The sequence below is a fragment of the Gouania willdenowi genome, chromosome 12 (assembly GCF_900634775.1).
Source record: "Gouania willdenowi chromosome 12, fGouWil2.1, whole genome shotgun sequence".
NCBI lineage: Eukaryota > Metazoa > Chordata > Actinopteri > Blenniiformes > Gobiesocidae > Gouania > Gouania willdenowi.
Genome location: NC_041055.1, coordinates 7,635,511 through 7,647,229, shown reverse-complemented (window position 1 = coordinate 7,647,229; position 11,719 = coordinate 7,635,511). Strand labels below are relative to the sequence as shown.

Below are 11,719 nucleotides of genomic sequence, written 5' to 3'. Positions count from 1 at the left end.
CACTGACTATTCAAATTACTAATGATTAGTCACATACAGTATATGCATTGGTTCTTGGGTGACAGTCTCTTGAAATCCGAAAAAAGAAACGTTTTTTCAACTATTTTCATTGGCCCATAACTGCATGTAGGAATGTAAGAAAACAATCTGATCTCTGTTTTAATTTATAGTATAAAAATTACTCTTTCTTGGGATGATCTTTGGGGCTATTTCACCACTCGCAAATATTGAAAATCAAACAAAACATTGTGCTTATACTGAATATTTACGGAACAATTGGTAAAGATTTCAGAACTTTTTAGACGGAAATGCGTGGGCCATTTGTTGAAATTACATAAAATTCCAATTCTGTCGAAATTAATTTTTCTCCAGATCACCCAATAATGTTTTGCTTCTGAAAGCTTGCACAATGTATGCATGAACGGCCATCGCGTTGGTTGGAAATGGCTGCCTCTGGGTACCGACTGTTGCCTGGCAACGCCTGTGATTTTGTGTCTTAAAAAGCAGTTTAATACTTGAAGTTGTTAGTGTAGATTGGCATTGGTATATAGCAAGATTGAGATACTTACTGTATGCTGTTTAACACAAAGAATCCCTTCGATATTTGATTCTTGTGGGTTTTTATTCTTAGTTGATAAATAACTTGGAAATGAATCAAATTTAAAAGCTGAGTTACATTTCCAACAATCTGTGCTTTCTTTAATTTATGTGCATCTCTTAGAAGTCATGTTAACAAAAGCAGAAGACAGACACTGACCAACACAAATCACTTTATTGAGTTTAAGGAGCAGGTGGAGCAACTGAATGAGGGCGTCGTATTCAAGTTAATTCTCGCGCTGCCTTGCAAGAGAAAACGAGTCCAAACGTGAGTCGTCTCCAAACACCACTTATTGGATCCATCCGACTCTCTAACGTCAAGCCACACAACAAGAAGAAGAAAGATCTCAGGAGGTCTTGTACGCACACGTCACGTTACCAATGGCAGCAGTTCACAGGGGTTTGTAATGTTCCTACTGTCTATTGGCTAGGAGGTCACTTATCAAACAGGGAAGCAGGAAGTCCTTCACATCAGGTGGAAATTCCAGGATATTTCCTCCTTCATCCTCTTCAGTTCTGATCAGACTTGTATCAGTAGGTCTATTACTGCAATAGTGCCTATGTGGAGAGTTACACGACCTTTGTCCCTTTCTTTTTGCACTCTGACATTATGAAATCCTTTTGAATATTAAATTATCGTTGACTTGATGGTCTGAAAAATGAATGACAAAACGACGACACAGCAATGAACATTTGACAGCACTGAGAGACCCACTGAGGGCACGTACTGGCACATCCAATCCACGGAAGGTCACACCAGGATCCTGATTGGCAGTCTGAGACAAGCTCAACCCAATACATTAGGAATTTTCTTCAGACATCTTAAATCCTTAAATGGAGGTCTTTTAAAGGTCGACACCTTTTAATGCAAAGGGGCTTTTCCGCTAACACGTGCGTGTCCCTTTCAGAAATTGGTTTCAGCTTCCCAGTGTCAGGAGATCCTCTTCTTAAACCGTACTTTGTTCTTTTCTCCTTGGACGGGCCCTTTGGTTCAGCAGAGGTACCGTTTCAGGAACAGGCCCAAGTTTGGTGTCCCTTCATTGCCTTCCTCCTCTCACCACAGGTTGGTCAGCTTTCATGCAGTAGAAGCTCATTGTTTTTTAAACTGCAATAACTAGCCTTAGCCAAGTTTAGAAAACTCAAGAGTCTTTTTCGCTGACTGTGACCGCCTTTGGAGACTGGACTTTACCGATTTCCTCAAGGGCACTGGCAAGAGAGTCCAGGTCACCTGAGTCCTGGTGCTGGGCTTCCCATAAACTCAAGATCACTGCTGACGGGCTCTCCTGACACGCAAAGTAGCTCAGGTTCCTACAAGACAGAGGGAAAGAGTTCAAAGATATGGTAAGCCACGAGTTAGAAGAGATAATGGACTAGACCAGACAGGGACAACATGCATCCCTCGGTCTGAGATTGTGCTGCCCCCAAAGTAAACAAACATATCGACATAAAAATGGAAAAAAAACGAAATACAGAAAACACATTTACTCCATAGAAAAACTAAATTACAGAAAATGCACAAAAGGACAACACAAATGCACAGTTTTTCTCCTAAAACACAGACGACTTGAAATCTACACAAAAATAACAGAAAAAACACTTAATATGATAAAAAAACAAAAAAAGACCCCGACTCCAAAAACACATAAAACAACAGAAATACACAAAATGAGCAAAAAATACACAAAATGACAACATAAAAACACAAAATTGACTCCCAAAACGCCCAAAAATAGACAAAATGAGAAAAATTATACAAAATGACAACAAAAATAAACAAAATGTATCCACCAAAGATATACAAAACCCTTTGTTCTTTCCTGTGCTAATGCTTAGATTGGTCATTGTGTTGCTAACGTTGCTCTCGGATCAAACAAACGTTTTTGCGGCCCTGCTGTGAGTAAAACTGCACATCTTTGGACTAGATGGACTAATGTAGATCTAAAATAAAGATCATGATTAAGTAATGGATGGAGATGTTTTCATTTAATCTAATCATTACTGGATCTGCCTGAGTTTTGTTTTTTTGTAAATTTGTTTCACCTTTGGAATATTTGAAGTTAAATCAAAATTTTAAAGGGTATCTAGAATTCTCAGAGTTGTCTAAACTATGATAAATTTGTGATAAAGCCATCGGTGTTTGCCCCCACCCACCATTTTTCAGGCTACTATATTTATAAAAAAATGCAGGTCTTTCCACACTCAACAAAAACAATATCCCGGGAACCGGGATCTTTTTTGCGGTGTTGCTATGGAAAATTGAATGCCAATGGTTGGGAGATATTGGATGATTTTATATGGAATCGCACAAGAAAATCTTCACAAAGTGTTTTTTTTCCCCCTCATGTAAAAGTATTTTGGATGTGTTGTAAATAAAAACAAAATCCAACATGCTCTTTTTGCTGAAATTTCAACCAACAGGGAAACACTGAAAACACTATAATAGCTACACATGCTGTTTTCACCACATGCTTTTGTAGACTAAGAACAAAAGAGAAGAAAAATTCAAAATCACTCTCACTTTTACTTCTCCCGCTGCCATTCAGATCACTTCATCAATGTGTACTTATATAAATTATAATTTCATTTAGCAGAGGCTTTTATCCAAAACAACGTACAACACAAACAGTTACTGTATGGGTTAAGGGACTTGCTCAACATCCCACAGTGAGAACAGGTTGGATTCAAACCGCTGACCCTCTGATGACCAAAGTACTCACGTTACTGTCATTGAGTTGCTTTTATGGGTACTTGTAGTTTATTGAGTATATTTCTACATCAGTAATTTTGCTTGTACGCAAGTACGTTTTAAAATGAGTCGTCATTCATTACATTTCTACACCCAACCGTTCCTGAGTAAATTATTATTTTTTGTTTTAAAATCATCAACGGACATTGTGAGACTACAAAAATGAAATGACAGACAACAACTGCATCACATCATAGCCGACCAATCAGATTAAACGTAATGCAGGGCGGCGCCAATACAACATTGAATGATGGCTATTTTCTCAGTTTTAGAGTTCATAAATGTAGCTATACATTTTTTATTTAATGAATTATTAAGGGGGGTTATTTTATTTAAAAAAGAATTGTACATTTTGACAAACCTGTTATTTTATACAGATGCCTTTATGGAAAATGAATCAAGTTCCTTCCTTCCTTTGGTTTACTGTATGCAAGGGAACCGTGGCAAGATTTAATACCAAAAATAAATGTGGGGGGTAAAAGTAACAAGTAACTTTTCCTTTTAATATGATTTAATTGAGCTACTTTTTACTTGTACTTGAGTATTTTATGTATGACTTACTTGTAGGGATGTAAAGATTAATCGTGAGGCAGTTAAAAATCGATTCAAAGGTGTCACGGTTCACATCGATACTTTGATAAATGAAATCGCAGTACTAAAAAAACTAACAAAACAAAAAAAAAGGGTGCAACCTACACCGTATTTTAAATCAGACGTGTGGAACCATTTTGGCTTCCCCAAGACAAAATGAAAGAAGTGACAAAGAAAGAACATGTGAAATCCAAGGTAAGAGGGGCTCAGAGAGGAAAGGGAGAAACAAGAGAGAGAGAATGAAAGCCATAGTTTGTTTATTTATATTATTTCCTTGATATGGGATTTGGTTTAAAGTCCACTTGTTAAAGCACAAAATACATTTTCAGTTGCACTTTTAAAAAGAAAAGCAACTATTATGTAGTTTTGCATAGTTTACTGTAGAGCCAGAATTTAAATGAATAGACTTCTTCTTCATTTGTATTATTTCTTTATTTATTTCATTCAGGATTTATTTTTAAATAAATAGCAATGTTTTGCATAGTTTATCAAGGGATTCTTTTGACAATGAATCGTGAGAGAATCGTATCGTGAACCCAGTATAGTGAATTGAATCGTATCGGAAGTTGAGTGAATCGTTACACCCCTACTTACGTACTCGAGTACATTTTCAATCAAGTAACAGTACTTCTACTTGAGTAGGATATATCAGAACACTTTACACCTCTGCTAAGTACAAGCCCGCCACCATCAGTTAAACTCTGAATCCACAGAGAAACAGCCTTATGCAATGTTGAGACCTTTGATTTGATCAGTGAGGTTAAAAGATTTAAAGGAAACTACTCGAGAACATGCGTTTTTGAACATCAAGGGTTCAAAAATACTGCTGTCCCACAGAGGGCGCTGTCTCCTAACAAAGACATTTCTTGCTCTCTTTTCTCTTCCACCCTACTTTCTCCTCCTCAATTTTGATGATGCTTCCAGACACTCTGAAAAATAATTACAAAACCCAGCTTAGCTACGTCGAGACATTTCTATTACATGCTTTTTGGTGTGTTCGACTCAGATGACAAAGCTCTGAAATCCTTTACCCATTTCTCAGTCACAGATGTTTGTTTTCAGACTCCGATGAAGCGCATTTCCTTTATCTCACAGCCGCCGTCACACTTTCCTGGTTAAACTTTTCCTACTCATGCGTCTCCATCTGGCAAAATGTGATGTGTGCGTACACTCCTGCATCTCCTTTCCTTGAGTGCTTCATTTGCCACATCTGAGACATCTCCAGCTCACTTCATTATTGGCCATGTTTACATGGGAGCTTTAATTCCTCTTTGAAGTGGAATAAAACTTAATTCCTCTTTAACCTGACCTTGTAAACACATAATTCCTAATGCTAATTTAATTCCAAATTAAAGTTAATTCCGAATTAAAGTTAATTCCGAATTAAAGTTAATTCCGAATTAGGTGGCTGGTTTATTCAGTTTTTAATAACGAATTTGATCATTCCTCTTTTTTGTAAACACTTCACTTGGTTAATTCCTCTTTAAGTTAATTCGCATCGTTTTGCACATGCGCGACTTGCGGCGATGACGCGCTAGTGACGACATAACCCAAGATAGCGGCGGCTCGGACTCCAGCCTAGACTATTTAGTAAGAGCCTTAAAAGACATGGATATGATGAAAAGAGTGGATGGACGGAGAAATAAACATCGCAGACGTTCTCCCCCCTATCAAATCATAGCCTTCCCAATCCCCAGACCTAATGCGGAATGATCTAAAGACGAATAAACCTGTTTTCCATGTAAACCTCGTTCGGGAATTACCATTTCCATGTAAACACTTTAATTCCGAATGATTTAATTTGGAATCAATAATTCAGAATTAAAAATCATCATGTAACTGTGGCCATTGACTTGACATGTTCACAGACTTTCATCCCTCTATCACTCTATGCTGCCAATGCAAACTCTGACCTCAGCCAGGGTTTAGTTTATCCAGTCACAGGCTGGTTGGGGTCCATGGCACAGTCGCCACTAACGAGAAATGCGAACATGAAGATAGTTTCGTGCCAGCGACTTGCCCGTCAGCTCTTCAAGGGACTTCAAATTTCTGCAAACGGTGCCATCTCTGCTCTCCATTTATGACACTGTGCCCAAGTTAGCACTCCCTCATCCTCTCCCCTCTCTCTCACTTCTTGTTTTTAAATCTATAATAAAATCAGCAAAGTGGCGAGCGAATGAAGGCTGGTCTGTGATTGCAGATAATACTAGAAGCTCTGCTGGAATTCTAGATTAAAAATAGCATTTAAAATGGTATCAGAGAGGTTTTTTTAAAAAAATATATTTTTTACTATTAACAGGATGAATGTCAATTAATAAACCATATTTTCAGTAGAAACAATTTCACCTTCAAAGGTAACATCAAAAAAGTGACCTAATCTTTCCTATAAAAGATGCCCTTCAAGAAAATATTTTAACATACACAGGTTTTCAAGGGTTGATCTATATTAAACAACTAGTCCGTACCATAAAAACTCACCAGTTGTTATCAGACTGCTGGTTTACTGGAGGTACCTGGACTATCTATATGATTGTTAGAAGGCAACTAATAAACAAAATAAACCTGTAGTTTGTCGTATTATTTACTGGGGATGCACCAAAATGAAAATTCTTGACAAAAACCGAAAACTGAAAATGAAAGAACCATGGCCGAAAAACCGAAAGAAATTGTTACTCAAATGATCATTCCTATTGCATTTATGGGTATAAATGTGTACTAACTTCACTAAAATTAAAACAATGCAATTGCACAAATCAATTTCAATGCTTCAAAGACTAAATCAGTTCAAAATATGAAAAATATTTGTTTAGCCCTGACATTCCAACAATGCACAATGTAAAACAAAAAAATAAATAAAATGTTGACCTTGACCCCACTCATATATTAAGTAATAATGTACAGGCCTATAACTGACTGAGCAGCTGAAAGAGAGTCAAATTAAATCTCATTAAAACACAAAGTACTAGAACGCATGCATCTCTGTGTGCTTTGATTCCACCATGCATAATTTCTTGTGCGCACTTGTTTAATCCCATCCAAGTAATGATCTTTATAACACGGACCAAGTACAGTTCTCTGATGCTATGTGCATGGCTGCTGTCTAGGGGTCCGTGTTGACACTGAAACATAAATCACACTTAGTGCCCCGTCAACTCTGCTCAGAAGACTCTTTCGGGCTCAGATGTATTGAAATACAGACGTGTCCATGGTGACCGCGCTGTTTGCTCGCATCTTTTCGGTGCATCACTATTATTTACATTTTAGACTTGCTGCAGATCCCTCCGTGAGACAGGAAGAAACGGGAGAGGGACTGGACATAGAGAGGTGGCGTAGAGGATAATGTAGTAATTCAGAGGAGCAAAATATTGAAAGCGGTGTGCCCAGATCAAACATTGTCACGACCCACCCGAGAAGAAGGTAAGATAATGCTGACTATTCCTTCCTGTAATTGTGGCTGCTTCACAAGGACTTAACAGTATGATAAGTGTTACCTGACTCAACCTTTAGTATTCTGTATGATGTCTTTTATAGAGAATATAATATCATAGGGGTTTAGTTTTGGGTATTCCTGGATTAATAAAGGCTTACACTTTTCTTGGGTAGAATTCTCACAATGTTTAGAAGTGTGTTTATGGTACTTTAGTGCATTTCTTAAGCTATAAGTCAATTTGTGAGTTCAGGTATTGATGTTTTGCACTTTGTTTTCAGATTGATCATGAAGGTGTTCAATGCTGTTCTCGCCCATTCAACTGGCTCATCCATGTCTTTCTAAGCTTGAAGGATTTAGTTACAGGTGTGAATGTTGGTAACTCAGACCTGTCTATGTGTAGCTTTTGAGCCAGGAGCTGCCAGTCTTTCCCATTTGCATTTCCAGTGTCAAAGGTGGCGCTGATCCGCTGACGGATCGACAGTGGAATTTTAAAGGCCCTTGACCCCATCTGGGAGGTGATGGTACAGTCTGACTGGCTGAGGAAAGGAACTGCTCCCATTTCATTCTGGGAAGAAAAAGAAACAAGAAAAAAAATCCCTGAAATTCAGTCGACAATGACTTGACAAGAATAATAAATGTGAAATCCGTACAAGAACAGCTTCCCAAGAGGCTCATTAGGCAAGCTCTTCAATCAAGAGTTTTTCAGAGCAAAAGGAGGTTACACCCACCTCAGCCACCGACGTATAGACCTGCATGATCTGCTCCTCGCCTGCAACCTGTCGGATGCTGATCTTACAGGAGAGCTGAGACGATGCATGGCTGCATCGGTCCAAAGAGAAGGCACACTGCAGGGGGCGCTGGTTGCCTGCCCACACCTGAGAAAAGGAGAACTCCTGCAGGGAGAAGGAACCAGGGACCAGGGTGTGGATGGAAGGACAGACATCAGCCATTCAATTCACTTATAAAGACTTTGGTTTTTCAACATCAATCTGGTCCTCACTTGAGTCCCACAATGATGACGCAATTAAGGAGTGTGGCCTCAACATTTTTTTTTAAAGCTATTATTTTAAAAGTTTTTAGGCACACACATCCCATAGAGTTAAGTACTGGGTGCTGGCAGAAAAGTAAGTCCGCACACCAGAAGCTTATTTAATGAAGATTATCACCACATGTGACGTTTTGGGCCCCAGCCCTTCTGACACAAACAGACAAAACCTTTTTAAAGTTAGTCATCCCAAAATAAATGTATCCTGTTACTTTATCTCTTACGGTTTTTAAATGGGAGAGTTCATATTTTTTGACTCGTTCTTTACCCCTTCAATGTGTCCTCCTGCAATGTGCATTTAACATTATTAGGAAACTCTTACATTTACTGTCCTTTTGATGCCTAAAAGTGGCTAAGTGTTATTCTTCTTCTGATGTAAACTACTACTGATTTTACATAAGTAGAGAGTACATAAAAAACCAGTTGTTTTTTTCTAAATCAGGGGGTTTTAACTGTATACTTTATTTGTTCCATTATTTATAGTTAACTTAGCAATAAGCTAATAAGCTTCAATACTTTTCCTTGAAGATGCTTCATTTCCCATTAAAGAGACACTTAGTTTTGAACTGCCCTGATCTACCCATCCATGAGTTGTTGTCAAAGAAGGTTCTACCATGGAAATAAGGGGTCCCTAAGCACTGGGCCGTGGACTGGTACTGATTTATGGATTATTTGGTTCTCAATCCCCCCCAAAAAACTACTAAATTAAAAATATTATACATATTTTATTTCCTGGTGTTTTACTTTGGAAATTTCCTACTTGTGCTTTAAAGCATTAACATTATTCCTGCACTTGATTGGGCGTGGAAAATTAGGCTGATTAACCACTCCTACGGGTGGTACATGCATTTATTAATTATTGTGAGGCAGATGTTAGTTTCACCTTCCTGACACAAATGCTTTTACTTTAATAATCCTATAATTGTATAGGGATGGTCTGATAATGTATTGGACATCTGGGTATACATCCCAGGATTTTCCATCAATAGCTTTGACCTGCATCTTCATTCACGCGTCTTGGAAACACTTTGAAGTTGTGCTCCGTCCCATAGAAATGCATTCTATCTATCAATCCAGTCCTTTTGTTTATGCACTTCGCCCAGTTCACATCAAAGGAACTGGACGGAGTGTGTGTTGTGTCAACGACACACAGATACTCAGCATCAAAGACCACTACCTGTTAATAACAACAAAGGCCGCTTGGAGCCAATGACACATTGAAACATCAAAGGGGTTTAAAACCTGTCAAACCCGCAGAGGTCGACATGCTACAATGATATAGACGATGCATGATTAGAAGAGTTGGCAGGATTATTCGTTAGATGCAGTCCTACTTCCAACCCAAGGGCCCCAGGGTTGGGTGTATGTTGAACAAAAGGGTGTAGCTACCAACGTATCTTATTACTCTTCATCCTCTTACTTTGTAGATAACCATCAGTCACTACTAGCACTAAATTGTAGAGAGAAACGTACAATTTTCCTGTTTTACTTCCACTTATGCTCAAAGCTTGAGAAAACTAAAGTAACTAGAGCAGATGCAGTTCAAAAAGCTATATTTTACCTTCCATTACCAACCACAGCATGATCCTGACATTGAGCTGTGAGAGCAGCTCAAAAACACGGATTCACAGATGATTCACCCCCTCTTCAGATCCATCAGACAGGAGGACAGCTCCTTATAAAAGCCTCCTTTAGGTGAAAGTGCTTTCAGAATGAAAGAGTGCAGCCATCATGCCACTCTGACCCTCATATTGTGGCAGTTGTTGCCATTCTGGAGGCTCTATGGTGGACTAATTCTGCCAGGAACATGTTACCGATGGGATAAACATCACAGAGCAGAGGATAACATTCGGCCTAAAGCCCCTCCTTCTTCCCATTGAAGATAAGCCAGCTACATGTGTAACTGTGTCTGCTTGGAAGAGATAGTAGCAGGCTGTTTGTGTGGTTAAAGTGGTGACAGGAGAGAGTCCCAACCCCTTATCTTATTAAGGAAATGGACAAAATCCTAATCTCATAACGACATATTTTAATTTGATTATTACACTCAATGATTACAAAAATAACAATCGAGAAAAAACAATTATTTAAAAAAAAATGACGTTATATTTGTTTAATAAAATAAATATTCACAATTTAGGATATCTACAACGAATAAAGCTTGGCACACACAAGAAAACGATTATTAATAATAACTGAGTTGTTTAATGTAGCTGTTCTCTGGGGTCGTGGGACATAGGGAGGGGGTTGCTTATATTTTTCAACAATTTGAGCCCTTTTTTCCCCTTATTTTTCTGCAACTACACCAAACTTCTCAAATTTTAAGTTATTTTCATCACTTTTTCTTGCCATATATTTTCTCCTTTTAATGCATTTTTGTTACATTACTTCAATTTCTGCCACTTCATCATATTTCAATGCCTTTTCTGCACATTTTTTTTTTCATTTTCAAGACATTTTCAGCACTTATAAACCATTTCCACCACTTTTTCCACCTAATGTTGCAAATGTTGACCCATTATTGTCACTTTTAACCTTTTTTCACCATATTTCATGTTTATGTTTGCCAATTTGTCATGCCCATAATTTGCCAGTTTAAACTAATGGTTCCAATATTGACACTTTGAACCCTTTTTACCACTGTTTTGGCCACTCTAATTTGGAACTAGTTTTTCTATAATCGAGCAGCATTATGTCACATTTCTATGAAAGATTGGAATTTTCTTTGTCATAGATGCAGAAGGATAGCTAGCCTGACTGTAGTGATTCTCTGTTGTGCCCTTGCCACAATCCAGAGGGAGTATTTTACCAAGCCGGAAAAGAGAAGCCTGACTGAGGAGTGTTTGCGCAGCAGGGGCTTTTCTGAAAAGGTGACATTGTAAAGGAGCGTAGCTAAAAGCCTATTTTAAAAGCAACAATGGTGAATCCATGCCCTGTCCTCCTTTCCACACGTCAAACTCCCCTACCTGGCAGGTGGTAAAAGGCTTGATGCTCCAGAGTAACTGAGGGACATCCTGGATGGACACCTGAAGGCTGAACATGTTGCCCCTAAACAGCATCATTTTTGGCTCTTCCAGCAGCCGCCCGCCCCTCCTGCGCTCCCCGACCACCACCTCCTGATGGGGAAGGAGATTAGAGGAGAGTTAGTTAGAGAATAACAGGAGATAAGGTTGATTTAAAAGTAGAAAGGTCAACTGATGAAGGATAGACATGCATCACACAGTAACGCAGGTATTGGCAACTGGCGGTGCAGATGCCAAAAGTCAACACAAAATTTTGGAAAAATACACAAAAATATGCATATTTACTCTGA

General features: G+C 38.5%; 1 pseudogene; it reads right to left on the bottom strand.

Moving 5' to 3' along the window:
- Nucleotides 1-814: 814 nt before the first annotated feature.
- LOC114473366 (netrin receptor UNC5D-like) overlaps nt 815-11,719 on the bottom strand; it is a 278,176-nt pseudogene continuing 267,271 nt past the window's right edge.